This window comes from Leuresthes tenuis, unplaced genomic scaffold, assembly GCF_036924035.1.
Source record: "Leuresthes tenuis unplaced genomic scaffold, fLeuTen1.0.hap1 SCAF_99, whole genome shotgun sequence".
NCBI classification, from domain to species: Eukaryota; Metazoa; Chordata; class Actinopteri; order Atheriniformes; family Atherinopsidae; genus Leuresthes; species Leuresthes tenuis.
The window spans coordinates 135,262-161,524 of NW_027325453.1; the positions used below are offsets into that span (position 1 = coordinate 135,262).

The following is a 26,263-nucleotide window of genomic DNA, read 5'->3' on the forward strand; positions in this document are numbered from 1 at the left end:
TCGTTAGACATGTGCAAGCACCTGTTCATCTACTGTTCTATCACTATGAATTAGTGATCTATTATCAATAAGGATACTTCTACAACTACTATCAAAGTATGTCCGGACTTCTTATGTTGTCAGTTGCTATATATGAATAAGTGGGTAGCTACTGACAAGCATTAAGCATGTCACACAGCCCAAACATATAACATTTCAGGACACACCACACAGTTAACAACCACAGTGAAGCGTGTCAAAGCCCAAACATGTAACATTCAACAGGACACTTACACAACACATTCAAATCAAACAGTCAGACAACATACAAGAACATATACCCCAGCCGGCATTGCTCCCTGCCTATTTTCGTACAGCACACTATGTGTGCGCACACCTTTATTCACAAACTCTTCAACTTATACTCTTTTACCGAAGCTGCTACAGCTCGATTGGCCGAATACCCTTTGATCCTATTTCGGTGAATTTGACATCTGCCTTACATATAACAGATTAGCGGTTTAGCAGTTTTAATTTAGTTTGAGTGAAGGAATTCATTTTATAGCAAAATCCGAAATCGTGAAGAACTCATGAAAGTAAGCTTATTCTCGGATTCCTGAAACTTTAGATTTGCTCTTTCTTTTACTGCAAAGTACAACGTTGTTTTTTTTGTTTAAATCTTTCTAGACATGGTAAATATTAAGGACAAAGCAGTTTTCACATAGTTTGAGTGAAGGAGTTCATTTTATAGATAAAATCCCAAGAGTCTGCTGAGAAAAGAGAGTGAATGCGAAGTAGACTTTAACACGGCTATGGGAGCGATCCGAGTGTGGGCTAACCGGGAGAATTGCTTGAAAGAAACGCGACACCGAATGAGCGATCAGAACAAAGCCTCAATACGGGATTCTCGTGGTGTTTTTGTTGCTGCCTTGTCTTTTGCACAGAGTAAAAGACAAGGCAGCCATCGAATAGGGCCCGATTGTTCCTAGTTGGTCAGCCGAGGAGCAGGGGGGGGGGGGCAAGCGTCTCAACCAAGCAAAGCTCACCATGGGGAAGGTGGCTATGCCTGATGCCCTGCTCCCGCAGTGACGGATAATCGTACTCTGGTTTCTCTTCATAATGTACAAGTCTTTCGCCTTTTACTAAAGATTTCTGTGGAGAGCAGCACTAATGAGTTGTTTCTATTTTTGGCAGGCTTTACCTTTGCGGGTGAAGCCCTTTCTGTCTGTGCAAAAGAAATCTTCTTACTGTGCAGAGTGACTTCTCTGAGTAGAGTCGCCTTACTTGTTGCGACTGTGCCGATGTTCGAAGCTGGAGTGCAAAGTTGTTGCTTGAATGGTGCTTGCTGGAGCGTGCGGGAGTGCAAAGTTATACCATTTAAAAGGGCTGAAGAGTGCTCAGTGCAGCGGGTGGGCGACACTCTGGCCACCTTGAAAACCGAGGTTACATCCACTACCAGGGGCAGCCCAAGTTCTGCCGCAAGTGTGGTGAGCATGGGCACCTGGTTGAGGCTTGTACCAAGGTGTTATGTGGGAAGAGCAGAGAAATTGGGCAAACTTTTGGAGAGTGTCCAAATGGCAGGAAATGTAATCTCTGTGGAGAATTAAATCACCTCTTCAGAGATTGCCCTAAATCTTTTGCCAACAAATTAAAGACGGTAAAGCCACAGCCAAGCCAACAAAGAGAAGGACCAAAGGTGGCAGTTGGTGAACAAAGTGAAGAGGTTGACCCAATAAATTCAAACTTCACGCCAAAAGCTTGGATTGGAAGTGAGGAGCAAAAAGGGGAGGGGCCTGTAGAGGCCTCACCACTCAGTGTTGAAGTCTGTGAGAATTCACAGGCAGAGGGTGGAGCTACGCTAAATGAGGAGGAAGAGCAGACAGGTGAGTCTAGTGAAGATACTCACCTCCCCGAAGGTCAGCAGCCGAAGAGGACGGCATCTGAGCCTCTGATTCCCCAGTGGTATCAGAGAAGAGGGGAAGGGTTAGGTCCCTTTCAGACAGTTCTTCAGTGGAAGAACCTAGAGTCTTCCCCTCCGACTCACCAAATGAGGTCTCCTTTTTAACTTCAGCTCTGCAATCAACCCCCAGGGACTCAAAGTTAAATGCAACATTGTGTCAGAGGCCAACACCGAGAGTCCGAAAGGGAAATATAGATCACCCTACTCACTTTTCACCTAAAGAAATGAAGGAAGAGCTAGTTTCCCAAGAAATAACCTGTGTGTAATTTGTTTTGATAACTTAGAAAAACGAAAATGACATACCTACTTTCCTTTATGCTTTTAATGGTTCTCACCTTCTCAACACTAAATGTGAGAAGTGTGAAATCAAAGACAAGAGCCCAGAGTATTTTATTCTTCTTAGACTCCATAAAATCAGATGTGTTTTTAATATGTGGACTACCTTTTTTAAAAAACCATAGACAATGGGAGGAAATGTGGCCCCATTTATCGATATGGAGTGGCTCAAATCAAAATAAAAATGATGGTGTGGCCATTCTAATTAAAAATCCGCATGTTCTGGTGAAAGGTAGCACAGTGGTGAGAGACGGACGGGCACTTTTAGCACACTTGAATTTTATGGGGCAAGACTTTAACCTCTTAAATATTTATGGTTTCAATGGAAAAAATGAAAGGTATGACCTTTTAGAAGATATACAGCTTTACATGCTAGGGCAAGTACCTTTAGTTGTAGGAGGGGATTTTAACTGTATCTTGAGCAGGAAAGATAGAAAAAGAGCAGGGGTAGATTTTAAAGTGGATAAGACTTCGATTTTACTTCAGGGCATATGCAGGGATTTTAAGCTTACTGACTGTTTTAAAACCATGCATCCCAGAGAGGAGGGCTTCACCTGGTTTAGTCATGATGGCACCAGAGCCTCTCGCATTGATTATTTCTTTACTAGAGATTGCCCACCCACTGATGTTAGATTAACCCCTGTTTTCTTTTCAGACCACCTTATGCTCTCCTGCACCCTTTCACCCCCTTCTGGTGTGACGGTAGGAAGTGGTCTGTGGAAACTCAACTGTTCCCTGTTGGAGGATGAAATCATAGTCAGTCAGTACAGGGAATGTTATAAAGAGTGGCAGACCCTTCAAGACCTCTACGAAACACATGCACAATGGTGGGAAATGGTGAAGGAAACGACCCAGACTTTTTTTAAACAGCAAGGTAAACGTAAAAAATTGAAAGAGAATAGATGTATGATGGGACTACATAAACGCTTACAGCGCTACTTTAAACTAAATCAGTGTGGCATAGACTTTAAAGAAGAAATCAAAGATGTCAAAAAGGAAATGTCAGTTTTAGCAGAAATAAAGAGTAAAGGAATTTTTGTAAGAAGCAGGGAGCAGGAAATTGAGGAAGGTGAAAAAGAAAGAAAGTTATAAATAAAAAGGAGTGTATTCAAAATCTAAAAAGAGAAGATGGGTTTTTAACAAAATCCACACAAGAGATGATTGAAACTGTACATACCTTTTATAGTAACATGTACAAAGAGAAACCAGTGCACTTGGAAACATCGGCAGAAATCTTAAAATTCGTTGACAAAACCGTAAAAGAGAATGCACACTTGACACAGAATTTTACTGCTTTAGAGTTAAAAAAATGCCTAACAGGTTTTAAGAGAAGTCGAGCTCCGGGTTTAGACGGGCTTCCTGCAGAATTCTATCTGACCTATTGGGACCTTTTATCATCAGACATTTTAGATGTTTTTAAAGATTTTGAAAAACTCGACCGACTGCCTGACAGTTTTAGAGTGGGAATAGTGACTCTACTTTATAAAAAAAATGATAAGACTGACCTAAAGAATTGGAGGCCCATCACACTTTTAAACTTTGACTGTAAACTTTTTAGCAAGGTTTTAGCGACACGGATGTCCTCTGTTTTAGAGGAGGTAATTCACCCAGACCAAGCTTGTGCCATCTCAGGGAGACAACTCACCGACAGCCTCGTACTGATTCGAGACATCATTGATTACGCTAGAGACAGAAACACCCGGCTTGTCATCTTAAATTTAGACTTTGAAAAAGCATTTGATCGGGTCTCGCATCAATATCTCTTTCCGGTGTTGCAGCCATCGAAAAGGGCCCGATTGTTCCTACTTGGTGAGCTTTGCTTGGTTGAGACGCTTGCCCCCCCCCCCCCCGCTCCTCGGCTGACCAAGTAGAAACAATCTATTCGATGGCTGCCTTGTCTTTTACTCTGTGCAAAAGACAAGGCAGCCACAAACACCACGGGAACACCGTATTGAGGCTTTGTTCTGACCACTCATTCGGTGTCGCGTTTCTTTCAAGCAATTCTCCCGGTTAGCCCGCACTCGGCTCGCTCCCAGAGCCGTGTTAAAGTCCACTTCGCATTCACTCTCTTTTCTCAGCAGATTAAAAGAAAGTTTCATCTTGGGCTCCCTGAAACTTCCATCCTGCACCGCTGTTTGCTTTTTCACAAGAGCAGAGGAGAGCGCACCGTTCCCAGCGGCACTGCAGTACCGGGTCGAGGCTTGGAGTGAACGGAGCAAGCTTCTTTTTCAACTCCTATTCTTAAAAATCCATTTATTATGTTGTCCTCGTATAGAGGACATATTAAACTGATAAGAACAGATACTACACTTGATCTTAGCCAAAAGGCCGAGAAGCGATAACTGTCCACTGTTTCAGGTCCGAGGGCCCTTGCTGGCACAATGCGCACTTGTAGCAGTGTTCTTTTTATGGCCATAGGTGGCCAGAGTGTCACGTTGCACCTCCGCCCACCCGCTGCACTGAGCACTCTTCAGCCCTTTTAAATGGTATAACTTTGCACTCCCGCATGCTCCAGCAAGCACCATTCAAGCAACAACTTTGCACTCCAGCTTCGAACATCGGCACAGTCGCAACAAGTAAGGCGACTCTACTCAGAGGAGTCACTCTGCAAAGTAGCAAGATTTCTTTTGCACAGACAGAAAGGGCTTCACCCGCAAAGGTAAAGCCTGCCAATAATAGAAACAACTCATTAGTGCTGCTCTCCACGGAAGTCTTTAGTAAAAGGCGAAAGACTTGTATGTTATGAAGAGAAACCAGAGTACGATTATCCGTCACTGCGGGAGCAGGGCATCAGGCTAGTTGGTATAGCCACCTTCCCCATGGTGAGCTTTGCTTGGTTGAGACGCTTGCCCCCCCCCCCCCCCTTGCTCCTCGGCTGACCAAGTAGGAACAATCGGGCCCTATTCGATGGCTGCCTTGTCTTTTACTCTATGCAAAAGACAAGGCAGCAACAAAAACACCACGAGAATCCCGTATTGAGGCTTTGTTCTGACCGCTCATTCGGTGTCGCGTTTCTTTCAAGCAATTCTCCCGGTTAGCCGACACTCGGCTCGCTCCCATAGCCGTGTTAAAGTCTACTTCGCATTCACTCTCTTTTCTCTGCAGACTCTTGGGATTTTATCTATAAAATGAATTCCTTCAGTCAAACTATGTTAAAACTGCTTTGTCGTTCATATTTACCATGTCTAGAAAGATTTAAACAAAAAAAACAACGTTGTACTTTGCAGTAAAAGAAAGAGCAAATCTAAAGTTTCAGGAATCCGAGAATAAGCTTACTTTCATGAGGGCTTCACGATTTCGGATTTTGCTATAAAATGAATTCCTTCACTCAAACTAAATTAAAACTGCTAAACCGCTAATCTGTTACATGTAAGGCAGATGTCAAATTCACCGAAATAGGATCTAAGGGTATTCGGCCAATCGAGCTGTAGCAGCTTCGGTAAAAGAGTATAAGTTGAAGAGTTTGTGAATAAAGGTGTGCGCACACATAGTGAGCTGTAGGAAAATAGGCAGGGAGCAATGCCGGCTGGGGTATATGTTCTTGTATGTTGTCTGACTGTTTGATTTGAATGTGTTGTGTAAGTGTCCTGTTGAATGTTTGGGCTTTGACACTTCACTGTGGTTGTTAACTGTGTGGTGTGTCCTGAAATGTTATATGTTTGGGCTGTGTGACATGCTTAATGCTTGTCAGTAGCTACCCACTTATTCATATATAGCAACTGACAACATAAGAAGTCTGGACATACTTTGATAGTAGTTGTAGAAGTATCCTTATTTATAATAGATAAACTAATTCATAGTGATAGAACAGTAGATGAACAGGTGCCTGCACGTCTAACGAAAATAAAATGGGTGTATGATTGCTGACGGCAGAGCAATACTGCCAAACTTATGAGTTCTTGTGGCAAACTTGATTCAGTGTCTTGACGTGTATACGCTGTTTCGCTGACTTGATTGTCACAAGAAACAAAGTGTGTTTGATAAGATCCGACCATTTTATTACGGGAGGATCAGTATGTATGGATTCTGATGTGACTGATAAACCCATTCGTATCTTAAGCATAATCTAATACGTGAGACAATGCCCTGGCACACGATAAAAAAAAAAAAAAGAGAGAGCGGTTTTGTGTCCCCACAGTCCATAATGTAGAAAAGAGAGAAAAAAGCCTTTCTGATTTGGTGTGTGTGCTCATAGTGCAGAGTGTAGAGAAAAGAGAGAAAAGAAAGCCGTTTATGTGTCACGGGTGTTGTGACTTACACACACACATTTCTGAATTGAGAAAAGAAATTATTTTAAGGGAAGCAGTAGAGTTTAGATCCCACATTTGTTGATAGGCATTCATTTATTTCTTCACTTCTGATGAAGTTTCAACAATAAACAACAAACTTTGTATTATGAGAAAGAACCAGACTCATTCTTCAGGAATCCGAAAATAAGCTCTACTTTACGAGTTATGCACGAATTCGGATTCTCCTATAAAACGAATTCATTAACTCAAACCAAGTTAAGACTGCTTTGTACTTCATATTTATTCATGTCTAATCAAGTTTCAACGATAAACAACGTTGTACTTTGTAGAATGAGAAAGAACTTCTTCAGCAATAAGCATCTCTCGACATATGACGAAATACAGATTTTGCTATAAAATTAATTCCTTCTATCAGCGTGACTTAAAACTGTTTGTCCTCCTTATTTATCCACTTCAAATCAAGTTTCAACAATTAAAAAAAAATTGTAGTTTGAGAAAGAGCAACTTAATCTTCAGCAATCAGTATAAAAAGAGGGTAAGAAAAGGTGCAAATGCCAACCATACATCACTAAAAGGTGGAGCGGAAGTATTCAGCTGCAAGTAGGTGTGAATGTTCGACCATAATTTGTAAAAAGTGGGTAAGAAAAGGTTTGAATGCCCGACTAAATATTAACAAAAGCAGGAGGAGAGGTCTTCGGATGAGAGTGGGTGAGAATTTCCTACCATACAAGTATGGTGGAGAGGAAGCTGTGATTGGCCGACAATAGTAAAAAGCGGGTGAGAATGTGCGAATGTCAAAACATACATGATCAAAACAGGGAGCGGAGGTGTTCGGCTACAAGAAGGTATGAATGTCCATCAATAATTGCTAGAAAACATGAAAGAAAATTTTTGAATATCAAACCGCACATAATCATAAGCGGGAGAGGAGGTGTTCCGCTGCAAGAAGGTGTGAATATCCACCCATAATTACTGAAAAATGGGTAAGAAAAGGTGCGAATGCCCAACCATACATCATCAAAAGCAGGAGTGGATGTGTTCGGCTACAAGAAGGTTTGAATGCCCGACCATAGTTTGTAAAAAGCGGGTAAGAACAGGTTTGTATGCCCGACTGTACACAATCAAAAGAGGGAGCGGAGTTGTTCAGCTACAAGAAGGTTTGAATGTCCGACCATAGTTTGTAAAAAGCGGGTAAGAACAGGTTTGTATGCCCGAATATACACCATCATATGCGGGAGCGGAGTTGTTCGGCTGTGAGTAGGTGTGAATCTCCAACCATAATTGCTGAAAAATGTGTTAGAAAAGGTAATATTGCCAGACCATACATGATCAAAACAGGGAGCGGAGGTGGTTAAGCTGCAAGAAGGTGTTAATGTCCGACTAAAGTTTGTAAAAAGCGGGTAAGAAAAGGTGCGAATGCCCGACAATGTATGATCAAAAGAGGGAGCGGAGGTTTTCGGCTGAAAGAAGGTCTGAATGTCCAACCATAATTTGTAAAAACCGGGGAAGAAAAGGCTCGAAAGCCCGACTATACACCATCAAAAGCTGGAGCGGAGGTGTTCAGCTGCAAGAAGGTCTGAATGTCCATCAATAATTGCTAGAAAACATGAAAGAGAATTTTCGAATATCAAACCGCACATGATAATAAGCGGGAGAGGAGGTGTTCAGCTGCAAGAAGGTGTGAATGTCCACCCATAATTACTGAAAAATGGGTAAGAAAAGGTGCGAATGCCCAACCATACATCATCAAATGCAGGAGTGGATGTGTTCTGCTACAAGAAGGTTTGAATGTCCAACCATAGTTTGTAAAAAGCGGGTAAGAAAAGGTTCGAATGCCCAAACATACACCATCAAAAGAGGGAGCGGAGGTGTTCCGCTGTAAGAAGGTGTGAATGTCCGACCATAGTTGGTAAAAAGCGGGTAAGAAAAGGCTCGCTCCCAGAGCCATGTTAAAATCTACTTCGCATTCACTCTCTTTTCTCAGCAGACTCTTGGGATTTTATCTATAAAATGAATTCCTTCACTCAAACTATGTTAAAACTGCTTTGTCGTTCATATTTACCATGTCTAGAAAGATTTAAACAAAAAAAACAACATTGTACTTTGCAGTAAAAGAAAGAGCAAATCTAAACTTTCAGGAATCCGAGAATAAGCTTACTTTCATGAGTTCTTCACGATTTCGGATTTTGCTATAAAATGAATTCCTTCACTCAAACTAAATTAAAACTGCTAAACCGCTAATCTGTTACATGTAAGGCAGATGTCAAATTCACTGAAATAGGATTATTCGGTATTCGGCCAATCGAGCTGTAGCAGCTTCGGTAAAAGAGTATAAGTTGAAGAGTTTGTGAATAAAGGTGTGCGCACACATAGTGAGCTGTAGGAAAATAGGCAGGGAGCAATGCCGGCTGGGGTATATGTTCTTGTATGTTGTCTGACTGTTTGATTTGAATGTGTTGTATAAGTGTCCTGTTGAATGTTTGGGCTTTGACACTTCACTGTGGTTGTTAACTGTGTGGTGTGTCCTGAAATGTTATATGTTTGGGCTGTGTGACATGATTAATGCTTGTCAGTAGCTACCCACTTATTCATATATAGCAACTGACAACATAAGAAGTCTGGACATACTTTGATAGTAGTTGTAGAAGTATCCTTATTGATAATAGATAAACTAATTCATAGTGATAGAACAGTAGATGAACAGGTGCCTGCACGTCTCACGAAAATAAAATGGGTGTATGATTGCTGACGGCAGAGCAATACTGCCAAACTTATGAGTTCTTGTGGCAAACTTGATTAAGTGTCTTGACGTGTATACGCTGTTTCGCTGACTTGATCGTCAGAAGAAACAAAGTGTGTTTGATAAGATCCGACCATTTTATTACGGGAGGATCAGTATGTATGGATTCTGATGTGACTGATAAACCCATTCGTATCTTAAGCATAATCTAATACGTGAGACAACGCCCTGGCACACAATCAAAAAAAAAAAAGAGTGAGCGGTTTTGTGTCCCCACAGTCCATAATGTAGAAAAGAGAGAAAAAAGCCTTTCTGATTTGGTGTGTGTGCTCATAGTGCAGAGTGTAGAGAAAAGAGAGAAAAGAAAGCCGTTTTGGTGTCACGGGTGTTGTGACTTACACACACACATTTCTGAATTGAGAAAAGAAATTATTTTAGAGGAAGCAGTAGAGTTTAGATCCCACATTTGTTGATAGGCATTCATTTATTTCTTCACTTCTGATGAAGTTTCAACAATAAACAACAAACTTTGTATTATGAGAAAGAACCAGACTCATTCTTCAGGAATCCGAAAATAAGCTCTATTTTACGAGTTATGCACGAATTCGGATTCTCCTATAAAACGAATTCATTAACTCAAACCAAGTTAAGACTGCTTTGTCCTTCATATTTATTCATGTCTAATCAAGTTTCAACGATAAACAACATTGTACTTTGTAGAATGAGAAAGAACTTCTTCAGCAGTAAGCATCTCTCGACATATGACAAAATACAGATTTTGCTATAAAATTAATTCCTTCTATCAGCCTGACTTAAAACTGTTTGTCCTCCTTATCTATCCACTTCAAATCAAGTTTCAACAATTAAAAAAAATTTTGTAGTTTGAGAAAGAACAACTTAATCTTCAGCAATCAGTATAAAAAGAGTGTAAGAAAAGGTGCAAATGCCAACCATACATCACTAAAAGGTGGAGCGGAAGTATTCGGCTGCAAGTAGGTGTGAATGTTCGACCATAATTTGTAAAAAGTGGGTAAGAAAAGGTTCGAATGCCCGACTAAATATTAACAAAAGCGGGAGGAGAGGTCTTCGGATGAGAGTGGGTGAGAATTTCCTACCATACAAGTATGGTGGAGAGGAAGCTGTGATTGGCTGACAATAGTAAAAAGCGGGTGAGAATGTGCGAATGTCAAAACATACATGATCAAAACAGGGAGCGGAGGTGTTTGGCTGCGACAAGGTGTGAATGTCCACCCATAATTAATGAAAAACGGGCAACAAGTAGGTTCGAATGCCCAACCATACATCATCAAAAGCAGGAGTGGATGTGTTCGGCTACAAAAAGGTATGAATGTCCATCAATAATTGCTATAAAACATGAAAGAAAATTTTCGAATATCAAACCGCACATAATCATAAGCGGGAGAGGAGGTGTTCCGCTGCAAGAAGGTGTGAATATCCACTCATAATTACTGAAAAATGGGTATGAAAAGGTGCGAATGCCCAACCATACATCATCAAAAGCAGGAGTGGATGTGTTCGGCTACAAGAAGGTTTGAATGTCCGACCATAGTTTGTAAAAAGCGGGTAAGAGAAGGTTCGAATACCCGAATATATACCATCAAAAGCGGAAGCGGAGGTGTTCGGCTGCAAGAAGGTGTGAACGTCCGACCAAAGTTTGTAAAAAGCAGTTAAGAAAAGGTTTGAATATCCAACCGAATATAATCAAAAGCGGGAGCAGAGCTGTTCGACTGCAAGTAGGTGTGAATGTCAGATCATAATTAATGAAAAATGTGATAGAAAAGACTAGAATGCCGGACAATACTTCATCAAAAGCGGGAGAGGTGGTTTTTCGGCTGCAAGTAGGTGTGAATGTCCAGCCATAATTACTCACAAACGGGGGAAGAAAAGGTAGTATTTCCAAAGCCGTTTTAACATAGTTTGAGTGAAGGAATTACTTTTATAGATCCCAAATCATGCAGAACTCCTCAAAAGGGGCGTATGGCTTAATCACAAGTGTGGTTCTTTCTCATTCAGGGTAATATGAGGAAGTTTATGCTTGAAATATATGTAGAAATGGGTACATATGAAGGACAAAGCAGTTTTAACTTAGTTTGAGTGAAGGAATTCATTTTATACACAAAATCCGAAATCGTGCAGAACTCATGAAAGCAAGCTTATACTCGCATTCCTGAAACTTTAGATTTGCTCTTTCTTTTACTACAAAGTACAACGTTGTTTTTTGTTGAAATCTATCTAGACATTGATAAATACCAGCCGAACATCTGTGCCGCCGCTTTTGATAATTTATGGTTGGACATTCAGAACTTCTTGCAGCCGAACACATCCACTCCTGCTTTTGATGATGTATGATTGGGCATTCACACCCTTTTTTTACCCATTTTTCAGGAATTATGGGTGGACATTCAGACCTTCTTGCAGCCGAAAACTTCCGCTCCCTCTTTTGATCATACATTGTCGAGCATTCGCACCTTGTCTTAACCGCTTTTTATAAACTTTAGTCGGACATTCACACCTTCTTGCAGCTGAACCACCTCCGCTCCCTGTTTTGATCATGTATGGTCTGGCAATACTACCTTTTCTTACCCGTTTGTGAGTAATTATGGCTGGACATTCCCACCTACTTGTAGCTGAACAACTCCACTCCTGCTTTTGATGATGTATGGTTGGATATTCGAACCTTTTCTTAACTGCTTTTTACAAACTTTGGACGGACGTTCACGTCTTCTTGAAGCCGAACACCTCCGCTTCCGCTTTTGATGGTGTATATTCGGGCATACAAGACTTTTCTTACCCACTTTTTACAAACCATGGTCGGACTTTCACACCTTCTTGTAGCTGAACAACTCCGCTCCCTCTTTTTATTGTGTACAGTTGGGAATTTTAACCTTTTCTTACCCGCTTTTTACCAACTATGGTCGGACATTCACACCTTCTTATAGCGGAACACCTCCGCTCCCTCTTTTGATGGTGTATGTTCGAGCATTCAAACCTTTTCTTACCCGCCTTTTACTTACTATGGTCGGACATTCAAACCTTCTTGTAGCCGAACACATTCACTCCTGCTTTTGATGATGTATGGTTGGGCATTCGCACCTTTTCTTACCCATTTTTCAGTAATTATTGGTCGGACATTCAGACCTTCTTGCACCTGAACACCTCCGCTCCTGCTTTTGATATTGTATAGTCGGGCTTTCGAGCCTTTTCTTCCCCGGTTTTTACAAATTATGGTTGGACATTCAGACCTTGCAGCCGAAAACCTCCGCTCCCTCTTTTGATCATACATTGTTGGGCATTCACACCTTGTCTTACACACTTTTTACAAACTTTAGTCAGACATTCACACCTTGAAGCTGAACCACCTCCACTCCCTGTTTTGATCATGTGTGGTCTGTTAATACTACCTTTTCTTCCCCCGTTTGTGAGTAATTATGGCTGGACAATCACACCTACTTGCAGCCGAAAAACCACCTCTCCCGCTTTTGATGATGTATTGTCCGGCATTCTAGTCTTTTCTATCACATTTTTCAGCAATTATGATCTGACAATCACACCTACTTGCAGTCGAACACGTCTGCTCCCGGTTTTGATTATGTTTGGTTGGATATTCGAACCTTTTCTTAACTGCTTTTTACAAACTTTGGTCGGACATTCACACCTTCTTGCAGCCGAACACCTCCGCTTCCGCTTTTGATGGTATATATTCGGGTATTCGAACCTTTTCTTACCCGCTTTTTACAAACCATGGTTGGACTTTCATACCTACTTGTAGCTGAACAACTCCACTCCTGCATTTGATGATGTATGTTTGGACATTCGCACCTTTTCCTACCCATTTTTCAGTAATTGTGGGTGGACATTCACACCTTCTTGCTGCTGAACACCTCCTCTCCCGCTAATGATCATATAAGGTTTGATATTCGAAAATTTTCTTTCATGTTTTAAAGCAATTATTGATGGACATTCAAACGTTCTTGTAACCGAACACATCCACTCCTGCTTTTGATGATGTATGGTTGGGCATTCACAACCTTTTTTTACCCATTTTTCAGGAATTATGGGTGGACATTCAGACCTTCTTGCAGCCGAAAACCTCCGCTCCCTCTTTTGATCATACATTGTTGGGCATTCGCACCTTGTCTTACCCGCTTTTTACAAACCAGGGTCGGACTTTCACACCTTTTAGTAGCCGAACAACTCCGCTCCCGCTATTGATTGTGTACAGTCGGGTATTTTCACCTTTTCTTACCTGCTTTTTACCAACTATGGTCGGACATTCACACCTTCTTACAGCGGAACACCTCCGCTCCCTCTTTTGATGGTGTATGTTCGGGCATTCGAACCTTTTCTTACCCGCTTTTACGAACTATGGTCGGAAATTAAAACCTTCTTGTAGCCGAACACATCCACTCCTGCTTTTGATGATGTATGGTTGGGCATTCGTACCTTTTCTTACTCATTTTGCAGTAATTATGGGTGGACATTCACACCTTCTTGCATTTGAACACCTCCTCTCCCGCTTATGATCATGTGCGGTTTGATATTCGAAAATTCTCTTCCATGTTTTCGAGCAATTATTGATGGACATTCAGACTTTCTTGAAGCTGAACACCTCCGCTCCAGCTGTTGAATGTGTATAGTCGGGCTTTCGAGCCTTTTCTTCCCGGATTTTTACAAAATATGGATGGACATTCAGACCTTCTTTCAGCCGAAAACCTCCGCTCCCTCTTTTGATCATACATTGTCAGGCATTCGCACCTACTTGCAGCCGAATACTTCCGCTCCACCTTTTAGTGATGTTTGGTTGGCATTTGCACCTTTTCTTACCCTCTTTTTATACTGATTGCTTAAGATTAAGTGGATAAATAAGGAGGACAAAAAGTTTTAAGTCAGGCTGATAGAAGGAATTAATTTTATAGCAAAATCTGTATTTCGTCATATGTCGATAGAGATGCTTATTGCTGAAGAAGTTCTTTCTCATTCTACAAAGTACAACGTTGTTTATCGTTGAAACTTGATTAGACATGAATAAATATGAAGGACAAAGCAGTCTTAACTTGGTTTGAGTTAAGGAATTCGTTTTATAGGAGAATCCGAATTCGTGCATAACTCGTAAAATAGAGCTTATTTTCGGATTCCTGAAGAATGAGTCTGGTTCTTTCTCATAATACAAAGTTTGTTGTTTATTGTTGAAACTTCATCAGAAGTGAAGAAATTTTAAGTCAGTTTGATAGAGGGATTTAATTTTATAGCAAAATCTGTATTCCTTCATATCTCCTCGAGAGAAGCTTATTGCTGAAAATTAGTCTTGTTCTTTTTCATACTACAAAATACAGTGTTGTTTATTGTTGAAACTAGATTAGAAGTAGATAAATATGAAGAACAAAGCAGTTTGAACTTGGTTTGAGAGAAGGAATTAATTTTATTGCAAAATCCGAATTCATGCATAACTCGTCAATAGATAGTGATGTGTCGTTCGTGAGCGATTCGTTCGATATGAACTAATTTTTTATATGACTCGGGAGTAACGAGTTGTCTCAGTGAATGATTTGTTCATTTTCATTTAGTACCCTTCCTCACCACATGGCAGGCGGCAGCTTCATAAGCTCAGTCAGCAGGACAGGAAACAGTATTGATTCGTTCACGACTCAAGTCCTCGGGTGACGGGTCCTCGCACAGGAAAAAGTATTGATTCGTTCATGACTCAACTCCTCAGCTGACGGGTCCTCGCACAGGAAACAGTATTGATTCGTTTACGACTCAACTCCTTGGGTCTTCGTTCATTTGTCACTTTTCAAATTCTACGTTTCATTTGACAGGCTGAAGAGCAGTAGGCACAACAGTTCGTTCACAAACCGGATCATTAATCTCATAGACTATTCTACCATCAACAACTTGGAAACCACAATCGACTCTCTAGATGCAGAAAAAGCATTTGATGGAGTGAACTGGAAATTTTTATTCGCAGCATTAAACAAATTCGGGTTTGGGTCACACTTTATCAAATGGATAAGGATATTAAATAGCTCCCCAAATACATGTGTCAGGACAAATGATCAAACTTCTCCAAGCTTCAGTCTGCAGAGAGGTACACGATAGGGTTGCCCACTTTCTCCCTCACTTTTTGCTATTTTCATCAAACCTTTAGCAGCTTCTATCAGACAAGATAGAAATATTAAAGGCATCCAATCCCAAAATATTGAGCATAAAATAAGTCTTTATGCTGATGATGTATTACTTTTCCTTCAGAACTAACAGACGTCTCTCACTCACACGATCACACTCATAAATAAATTCTCAGCACTTTCTGACTACTCTATCAACTGGTCTAAGACCACAGTTCTGCCCATTAACTGTAGGGTCCAGAATATACCTGTGATCACTTTACAGTCAGGAAATATTAGATATTTAGGCATAAACATTTCCTCCAGGCTCTCAGAGCTAACAAAGCTAAATTAAGTGCAATTATTAAAGAGAGTAGAGGACGATCTCTCTCATTGGAAGTCCTTACCTATATCACTTATGGGGAGAGTTACAACCATTAAAATGATGATACTACCAAAAGTTAACTATATGTTCACAATGATCCCCATAAAACCATCTGCTACTTGGTTTAAGTCACTAGATTCATGCATCTCCAAATTTCTGTGGAAAAACAAACCACCACGTATTAGTTTAAAAACCCTACAGACAGTGGTGGATTAGATATACCTCATTTTCAGCACTATTCCTTAGCCAATAGGTTACAATATATATCAAAATGGTTTAAACCTTGTTGTTGTCACAGTTCCCAGAGACGTTGTAATCGTTGAGGATTCTATATTCACCCCCTCATTAGAGGCACGTGTTGCAGATTGATGACACTGAATCTTCTTCTCTGTTCATTGCTGGCATCATTCCCAGCATCGTAAGTGTTCGTGGCATTGTTAGCCTCTTCTTCTGGATCTTGACATCGAGCATCCTTTTGTATTTCTGGTTTGTCAGTCCTCTCTCTTCATTCACTGGAGTCTTCGTCTCTTTGTCCTTGAGTTTGGTGATTTTTTCTTCTTTTTATGCCTTGACACAGTGTGACAGGTGATACCACGTGGGAGATCCTTTAACTTGGACTGCTGTCCCTGTGCTGCGAAATGGCTGTGCTGCTCAAATGGTCTCTCCTTCATCATATACACAGTTATTTATACATCACCTTCCACCATGAAGCGTTGTCCCTTTTTGTTTCTCTCTTTGTTCTTAAAATGCTGTTATGCATGTCTAAAACCAATCCATTAAATTAGATCATTTTGGCACAAAAGCGATCTACAATGTGCTTGGTCGCAAAGCTGCTCATCTGTGGTAAACAGCTCTTCAGAAAGGCATTCTTCAATTGATTTCACTAAAGTTATGTAATAATTTTGTGATTTCCTACAAAACTACATTTCTTCTCCCATCTGTCTGAGTATTTAATATTGTCTGGGTCCCGTTAAAACATGTATTTTTCCCATCTAATTCCTTGTTTGCTTTAAAACAAGTATTCTGGAGCAACTTGACTGATCAGTAAAACACTGCTTTTGTTGTCACCGTAAGGCTTCCCCTGTCGGTTGTTTCACTGAGACACTACTGAGTAACTACAAATCAACACAGTTTATACACATAACATTAATATACAAACTAACAAACAAACAAACAATTATTTATCGCAATTTTCTTATCTCTGTTTGAACGTAAACCCAGGTAAATATTCCTGTAGTCTTCTCATACCGACTATGGACCCATTCATTGTTTAACTTCACTGTTTTGCAAATCCTAATTGAATATTACACATTGACATTGAACTTTACTGGATAAGCAGGTCTTCATTGCATTCAGCAGCCTATATGTGAGCATCTATGTGTAAGCTGTTCTTCTTTGCATTTATCAGCAGCAAGCAATTCTTCATTGCACATCCATATGAAAATAGTAAAACAATTCCAATGCGTTAGCGAAACCTTCTATATCAGGAGTGTCCATCATGATGCTGGGAATAGAACCTCTTTCCCAGAATAGTTCAACCTTCATTACTCAACTGATCATAACTCCGCAATGAGCGCATTTCAAAGTATCATTCCTCTACATGTATTCAAAAATCTATGTGTAAATGTTTAATATTTCTTATATTTGTTGATGTCATTCTGTGTGCATGGGGCCTAACCCAATCTCTGTGTGGCAATTTTAATTTAAACAAGTTGAACTCTGCCTCTGATCATTTAAAAAAGGTGTGTACCAATATCAACCTTTCTCAGGTAATTACTGATCCTACAAAACCAAACTTAAGAGATCCTTCAAGGTTGTCCCTGATTGGCTCAATCTTAACAAATCAAAGGTAAAAAATCCGCAGTATCTGAACTTGGTGTTAGTTATCACTGCTCAATAGCCTGTATCAGAATTGCAAAAATGAAAACATTAGATCCACGCTTGGTATCCAGATCCTGAAACATCTCCATGAGCAGGTTTTTTTTTTGACTGATCTGTTGAATAGTTATACTTTTTGTAAATCTTCTAATTCCATAGTTGATAAACACGCCCCTTTTAAAAAGTATAGAACTTAGAACAGGTCTAGTCCCTGGCTTTCGGCAGAACTGTCTTCTTTACTTTTTTTTTTTTCCCCTTATCATGTTCAGCATTATGGCAGCAGAATTGTAGTCTGAATACCTTTGATGCCAAACAGATTTGCTTTGCCAAGGGAAGATTTATAAATGTAAAGCTCCCCTTAATGCCCATTTATTTATTTCTGTTTACAATATATGACATGTAATAGAACTGAACCGGACCGGGGGACAAGGAAAGAAGAAGAAGAAAGAAGAGGAAACAGAACAAAAATAGAAACAAAATCCAGACAACCAGCTGCTACACCTGTAAAAAACAAAACAGACAACAATCATGACGACATAATAATACATCAACTTCTTAGCGACCATGCTACTGGACTAATGAATGTGGTTGTGTGTGTGTGAGAACATGCAACACCCATGGCACAGGACCTACATGATAAACCGTGCTTAGTTATGAGTGTATAAGCGTACAGGGCCACAATCCACAGCCCCCCCAAGCAATCAGAAGCAGGCAGAGAGGGCCACAAGACCCAGGCCACCAGCAGCCCCCACAGAGCACAGAACCCAGGAAGCCCACCGCAGGGGCAACCACGCATCCACCCAGAAGACTGCAGAGGAAGCCCCCATAAGCATAGGGCAGAGGCCCTCCGGGAGCCAGGGGCAACAGCCCACCGACGTCGCCAGGCCCCAGCCGCCCAGACATGGGCCGTGCACTGGATCCGGGCCCCAGGAGCCCGAGCGCCCCCAAACCCCCCGGCAGAGGCCCCACCCAATACCCAGGAGGGCCAAGCGCCCCAGACAGCCACACAGTGGATCAGCGCCTGCCCCAGCAGCCCTGGCCAAGTGCCCTGGGAGTCAAGACGTGCCCACAGGTGGGTGAAGTCACGAGCAGCGGGGAGAGGCCACGCCGCCCCCCCATCGGGAGAAGCACAGGCAGGCCAGGCGACAGCAAGTCCAAGATCCAGGCCCAATCATTACCACACACACTTTCATGTCCCATACATCCACACGTCCTCCTTCCCTCGACTCCGCTGGGGTGTAGTGCAGCGGGCACACCAGGGGGCCAGCAGCCCCCCAGCCACCACAGACCCCAAACCAGCAGAACAATTAATTAATCCTCCTGGCCACTCCCGCCCCGAGCAGCAACCAGGAAGCAGGGGTGTGCGAAGAAGACCCCTCCCCTCACCCTTCTGGCTCTTCAATATTTTCTAATAGTGAGCAATTAAAATTGAGGGGCAGCCAAACTTGTAGAATTGGGAGCGTGGCCCTCTGGGCAGCCTACATACCCAAAGAGCCCCGCCCACCAGATGCCACTCAGTGTAACCACCCCCCAAGACCTAATGTGTGTGTGTGAGTGTGTTTGATAAGTAGTAATGTCTAAGGTGTAATTAGAACAGGGGCGGGGAACTGCAGAGTGCAACTACTGCAGAGTCCACTACACCCCACCGAACACACACGCCCCCAAAACCCTTCATGTGTGAGTGTGTGCTGTGTACAGGAGCCAGAAGGGAGAGGGGTATGGGGATATACGCCGGGGGAGCTACTCTCCCCCAGAGAGGGCAGCCAGGGACTGGCTGCAACAGGCATCCCCGCTACCAGGGAGCCAATATAGGACAGGAGGGCCTGATGTCCACCAGGCTCGGGGCCTGCAGCGACCATATTCCGGGAGCTACTGTACCCCCAGAAGGTACCCATCCCGCCCCACCCCACTCAACCCAACCCCACTCCGGAGGACCTCTAAAAAAACAAACAAACAACAACAAAAAACAAACAAACAAACCACCCGGTCACACCAGTCGCAGCAGCCCGGGCCTGAGACCCACCATCACCCAGGCCCCCTCTACACAGGTGCGCTCTTGTGAAAAAGCAAACAGCGGCAGCATTAAAAACACCACGGGAACACCGTATTGAGGCTTTGTTCTGACCGCTCATTTGGTATGGCGTTTCTTTCAAGCAATTCTCCCGGTTAGCCCGCACTCAGCTCGCTCCCAGAGCCGTGTTAAAGTCTACTTCGCATTCACTCTCTTTTCTCAGCAGACTAAAAGAAAGTTTCATCTTGGGCTCCCTGAAACTTGCATCCTGCACCGCTGTTTGCTTTTTCACAAGAGTAGAGAAGAGCGCACCGTTCCCAGCGGCACTGCAGTACCGGGTCAATGCTTGGAGTGAACGGAGCAAGCTACTTTTTCAACTCCTATTGCTAAAAATCCATTTAATATGTAGTCCTCGTATAGAGGACATATCAGATATTAAACTGATAAGAACAGATACTACACTTGATCTTAGCCAAAAGGCCGAGAAGCGATAACTGTCCACTGGTTCACGTCCGAGGGCCCTTCATGGCACAATGCGCACTTGTAGCGGTGTTCGTTTTATGGCCATAGGTGGCCAGAGTGTCACTTTGCACTGAGCCCTCTTCAGCCCTTTTAAACGGTATAACTTTGCACTCCCGCACGCTCCAGCGAGCACCATTCAAGCAACAACTTTGCACTCCAGCTTCGAACATCGGCACAGTCGCAACAAGTAAGGCGACTCTACTCAGAGACGTCACTCTGCACAGTAACAAGATTTCTTTTGCACAGAGAGAAAGGGCTTCACCCGCAAAGGTAAAGCCTGCCAAAAATAGAAACAACTCATTAGTGCTGCTCTCCACGGAAGTCTTTAGTAAAAGGCGAAAGACTTGTACGTTATGAAGAGAAACCAGAGTACGATTATCCGTCACTGCGGGAGCAGGGCATCAGGCTAGTTGGCATAGCCACCTTCCCCATGGTGAGCTTTGCTTGGTTGAGACGCTTGCTCCCCCCCCCTTGCTCCTCGGCTGACCAAGTAGGAACAATCGGGCCCTATACGATGGCTGCCTTGTCTTTTACTCTGTGCAAAAGACAAGGCAGCAACAAAAACACCACGGGAAAACCGTATTGAGGCTTTGTTCTGACCGCTCATTCGGTGTGGCGTTTCTTTCAAGCAATTCTCCCGGTTAGCCCGCACTCGGCTCGCTCCCAGAGCCGTGTTAAAGTCTACTTCGCATTCACTCTCTTTTCTCAGCAGACTCTTGGGATTTTATCTATAAAATTAATTCCTTCACTCAAACTATGTTAAAACTGCTTTGTCCTTCATATTTACCATGCCTTGAAAGATTTAAACAAAAAAACCAACGTTGTACTTTGCAGTAAAAGAAAGAGCAAATCTAAAGTTTCAGGAATCCGAGAATAAGCTTAGTTTCATGAGTTCTTCACGATTTCGGATTTTGCTATAAAATGAATTCCTTCACTCAAACTAAATTAAAACTGCTAAACCGCTAATCTGTTACATGTAAGGCAGATGTCAAATTCACTGAAATAGGATTATTCGGTATTCGGCCAATCGAGCTGTAGCAGCTTCGGTAAAAGAGTATAAGTTGAAGAGTTTGTGAATAAAGGTGTGCGCACACATAGTGAGCTGTAGGAAAATAGGCAGGGAGCAATGCCGGCTGGGGTATATGTTCTTGTATGTTGTCTGACTGTTTGATTTGAATGTGTTGTGTAAGTGTCCTGTTGAATGTTACATGTTTGGGCTTTGACACGCTTCACTGTGGTTGTTAACTGTGTGGTGTGTCCTGAAATGTTATATGTTTGGGCTGTGTGACATGCTTAATGCTTGTCAGTAGCTACCCACTTATTCATATATAGCAACTGACAACATAAGAAGTCCGGACATACTTTGATAGAGTAGTTGTAGAAGTATCCTTATTGATAATAGATAAACTAATTCATAGTGATAGAACAGTAGATGAACATGTGCCTGCACATGTCTCACGAAAATAAAATGGATGTATTATTTCTGACGGCAGAGCAATACTGCCAAACTTATGAGTTCTTGTGGCAAACTTGATTCAGTGTCTTGACGTGTATACGCTGTTTCGCTGACTTGATTGTCACAAGAAACAAAGTGTGTTTGATAAGATCCGACCATTTTATTACGGGAGGATCACTATGTATGGATTCTGATGTGACTGATAAACCCATTCGTATCTTAAGCATAATCTAATACGTGAGACAACGCCCTGGCACACGATAAAAAAAAAAAGAGAGAGCGGTTTTGTGTCCCCACAGTCCATAATGTAGAAAAGAGAGAATTTCTGATTTGGTGTGTGTGCTCATAGTGCAGAGTGTAGAGAAAAGAAAGCCGTTTTGGTGTCACGGGTGTTGTGACTTACACACACACATTTCTGAATTGAGAAAAGAAATTATTTTAGAGGAAGCAGTAGAGTTTAGATCCCACATTTGTTGATAGGCATTCATTTATTTCTTCACTTCTGATGAAGTTTCAACAATAAACAACAAACTTTGTATTATGAGAAAGAACCAGACTCATTCTTCAGGAATCCGAAAATAAGCTCTATTTTACGAGTTATGCACGAATTCGGATTCTCCTATAAAACGAATTCCTTAACTCAAACCAAGTTAAGACTGCTTTGTCCTTCATATTTATTCATGTCTAATCAAGTTTAAACGATAAACAACGTTGTACTTTGTAGAATGAGAAAGAACTTCTTCAGCAATAAGCATCTCTCGACATATGACGAAGTACAGATTTTTCTATAAAATTAATTACTTCTATCAGCCTGACTTAAAACTGTTTGTCCTCGTAATTTATCCACTTCAAATCAATTTTCAACAATTAAAAAAATGTTGTAGTTTCAGAAAGTACAACTTAATCTTCAGCAATCAGTATAAAAAAGGTGCAAATGCTAACCATACATACCTAAAAGGTGGAGCGGAAGTATTCGGCTGCAAGTAGGTGTGAATGTCCGACCATAATTTGTAAAAAGTGGGTAAGAAAAGGTTCGAATGCCCGACTATATATTAACAAAAGCGGGAGGAGAGGTCTTCGGATGAGAGTGGGTGAGAATACCCAACCATAATCTATAAAAAGCGGTGAAAAAAAATATGTGAATGCCCCATAGAACACTAAAAGGTGGAGCGGAAGTGTTCGGCTGCAAGAAGGTGTGAATGTCCGACTATATTTGGTGAAAAGCAGGTGAAGCAAGGTCTGAATGCCCAACCTTACATCATCAAAAGCGAGATCAGAGGTGTTTGGCTGCAAGAAGGCTATAGTTTGCCAAAAGCGGGTAAGGTGCGAATGACCGACTAAATATCAACAAAAGTGGGGGTGGAGGTCTTCGGATGCAAGTGGGTGTGAATATCCCACCATACAAGTATGGTGGAGAGGAAGCTGTGAATGGCCGACCATAGTTTGGAAAAAGCGGGTAAGAAAAGGTTCGAATGCCCGACTATACACCATAAAAAGCGGGAGCGGAGGTGTTCCGCTGTAAGACGGTGTGAATGTCCAACCATAGTTGGTAAAAAGCGGGTAAGAAAAGGTTAAAATACCCGACTGTACACAATCAATAGCGGGAGCAGAGTTGTTCGGCTACAAGAAGGTGTGAAAGTCCGACCATGGTTTGTAAAAAGCAGTTAAGAAAAGGTTCGAATATCCAACCAAACATAATCAAAAGCGGGAGCAGAGCTGTTCGACTGCAAGTAGGTGTGAATATCAGATCATAATTTGCAAAAAGCTGATGAGAAAGGGTGAGAATGCCCGACTATACACTATCAAATGTTGGAGCGGAGGTGTTCGTCTGTGAGTAGGTCTGAATGTCCGACCATAATTGCTGAAAAATGTGTTAGAAAAGGTAAGAATGCCGGACCATATATCATCAAAAGCGGGAGAGGTTGTGTTCGGCTGCAAGAAGGTGTGAATGTCCAGCCATAATTACTCACAAATGGGTAAGAAAAGGTACTATTGCCAGACCATATATGATCAAAACAGGGAGCGGAGATGGTTCAGCTGCAAGAAGGTTTGAATGTCCGACTAAAGTTTGTAAAAAGCGGGTAAGACAAGGTGTGAATGCCCGACAATATATGATCAAAAGAGGAGCGGAGGTTTTTGGCTGCAAGAAGGTTTGAATGTCCAACCATAATTTGTAAAAATCGGGGAAGAAAAGGCTCGAAAGCCCGACTATACACCATCAAAAGCGGCAGCGGAGGTATTCGGCTGTAAGAAGGTCTGAATGTCCACCCATAATTACTGAAAAATGGGTAAGAAAAGGTGCGAAAGCCCAACCGCACATGATCATAAGTGGATGAGAAGGTGTTCGCAAGTAGGTGTGAATGTAAGATCATAATTTGTAAAAAGCGGGTAAGAAAAGGTAAGAATGCCCAACCATAAATTATCAAAAGCGGCAGCAGAGTTTCGGCTGGTATTTATCAATGTCTAGATAGATTTCAACAAAAAACAACGTTGTACTTTGCAGTAAAAGAAAGTGCAAATCAAAAGTTTTAGGAATCCGAGAATAAGCTTATTTTCATGAGTTCTGCACGATTTCGGATTTTATGTATAAAATGAATTCATTCACTCAAACCAAGTTAAAACTGCTTTTTCCTTCATATGTACCCATTTCTACATATATTTCAAGCATAAACTTCCTCATACTACCCTGAATGAGAAAGAACCACACTTGTGATTAAGCCATACGCCCCTTTTGAGGAGTTCTGCATGATTTGGGATTTTATCTATAAAATTAATTCCTTCACTCAAACTATGTTAAAACGGCTTTTACCTTCATATTTATCAATGTCTCGATAGATTTAAACAAAAAAACAACGTTGTACTTTGCAGTAAAAGAAAGAGCCAATCAAAAGTTTTAGGAATCCGAGAATAAGCTTATTTTCATGAGTTCTGCACGATTTCGGATTTTATGTATAGAATGAATTCATTCACTCAAACCAAGTTAAAACTGCTTTTTCCTTCATATTTATCAATGTCTAGATCGACTTCAACAAAGAACAACATTGTATTTTGCAGTAGAAGAAAGAGCAAAACTGAAGGTTTAGGAATCCGAGAATAAGCTTTTTTTCTTATGGGCAAGTGGGAACTGCTTTGTCCTTCATATTTATCAATGTGTAGATGGATTTCAACTTCTTCCTCTACTGCAAAGTCCAATGTTTTTCTTTGTTGAAGTCGATCTAGACATTTATAAATATGGAAGGACAAAGCAGTTTTAACTTGGTTTGAGTGAATGAATTCATTTTATACATAAAATCCGAAATCGTGCAGAACTCATGAAAGCAGGCTTATACTCGGATTCCTGAAACTTTAGTTTTGCTCTTTCTTTTACTGCAAAGTACAACGTTGTTTTTTTTGTTTAAATCTTTCTAGACATGGTAAATATGAAGGACAAATCAGTTTTAACATAGTTTGAGTGAAGGAATGCATTTTATAAAAAATCCCATACAAAATCCCAAATCATGCAGAACTCACGAAAAGCTTTTTCTCGCTTTTCACTGCTTTTTACAAACTTTGGTCGGACGTTCACACCTTCTTGCATCCGAACACCTCCGCTTCCGCTTTTGATGATGTATATTCGGGCATTCGAACCTTTTATTACCCACTTTTTACAAACCATTGTCGGACTTTCACACCTTCTTGCAGCCGAACACCACCTCTCCCGCTTTTGATGATGTATGGTCCAGTATTCTTACCTTTTCTAACACATTTTTCAGCAATTATGGTCGGACATTCACACCTACTCACAGCTGGACACCTCCGCTCCCGCTTTTGATCATACAATGTCGGGACATCGCTCCTTGTCTTACCAGCTTTTTACAAACTTTAGTCGAACATTCACACCTTCTTGCAGCTGAACACCTCCGCTCCCGCTTTTGATGATGTATAGTCGGGCTTTCGAGCCTTTTCTTACCCGGTTTTTACAAATTATGGTTGGACATTCAGACCTTGCAGCCGAACACCTCCACTCTCTCTTTTGATCATACATTGTCGGGCATTCGCACCTTGTCTTACCCGCTTTTTACAAACTATAGTCAGACATTCACACCTTGCAGCTGAACCTCCGCTCCCTGTTTTGATCATGTATGGTCTGGCAATACTACCCTTTCTTCCCCCGTTTGTGAGTAATTATGGCTGGACATTCACACCTACTTGCAGTCGAACAGCTCTGCTCCCGCTTTTGATTATGTTTGGTTGGATATTCGAACCTTTTCTTAACTGCTTTTTACAAACCATGGTCGGACTTTCACACCTTCTTGTAGCCGAACAACTCCGCTCCCGCTATTGATTTTGTACAGTCGGGTATTTTAACCTTTTCTTACCCGCTTTTTACCAACTATAGTCGGACATTCACACCGTCTTACAGCGGAACACCTCCGCTCCCGCTTTTTATGGTGTATAGTCGGGCATTCGAACCTTTTCTTACCCGCTATTTACAAACTATGGTAGGACATTCAAACTTTCGTGTATCCGATAACCTCCGCTGTCTCTTTTGATCATACATTGTCGGACATTCGCACCTTTTCTTACCCGCTTTTTACAAACCATGGTCGGACTGTCACACCTTCTTGTAGCCGAACACATCCGC

At 41.7% G+C, this 26,263-nt stretch overlaps 5 non-coding genes across 5 annotated transcripts; 1 reads left to right on the forward strand and 4 right to left on the reverse strand.

The window, feature by feature from the left end:
• The first annotated feature begins 1,077 nt into the window (after window positions 1–1,077).
• On the forward strand, window positions 1,078–1,191 carry LOC140286937 (U5 spliceosomal RNA). Its single transcript, XR_011911343.1, has one exon. It is a non-coding gene; the product is annotated as a U5 spliceosomal RNA (small nuclear RNA).
• Window positions 1,192–4,431: 3,240 nt separating this feature from the next.
• LOC140286923 (U2 spliceosomal RNA) lies at window positions 4,432–4,615 on the reverse strand. The gene has a single exon (XR_011911330.1). It is a non-coding gene; the product is annotated as a U2 spliceosomal RNA (small nuclear RNA).
• Window positions 4,616–4,923: 308 nt separating this feature from the next.
• LOC140286931 (U5 spliceosomal RNA) lies at window positions 4,924–5,037 on the reverse strand. Its single transcript, XR_011911337.1, has one exon. It is a non-coding gene; the product is annotated as a U5 spliceosomal RNA (small nuclear RNA).
• Window positions 5,038–19,962: 14,925 nt separating this feature from the next.
• LOC140286932 (U2 spliceosomal RNA) lies at window positions 19,963–20,153 on the reverse strand. The gene has a single exon (XR_011911338.1). It is a non-coding gene; the product is annotated as a U2 spliceosomal RNA (small nuclear RNA).
• A 289-nt stretch (window positions 20,154–20,442) lies between these two features.
• LOC140286925 (U5 spliceosomal RNA) lies at window positions 20,443–20,556 on the reverse strand. Its single transcript, XR_011911332.1, has one exon. It is a non-coding gene; the product is annotated as a U5 spliceosomal RNA (small nuclear RNA).
• Between the last annotated feature and the right edge of the window lie 5,707 nt (window positions 20,557–26,263).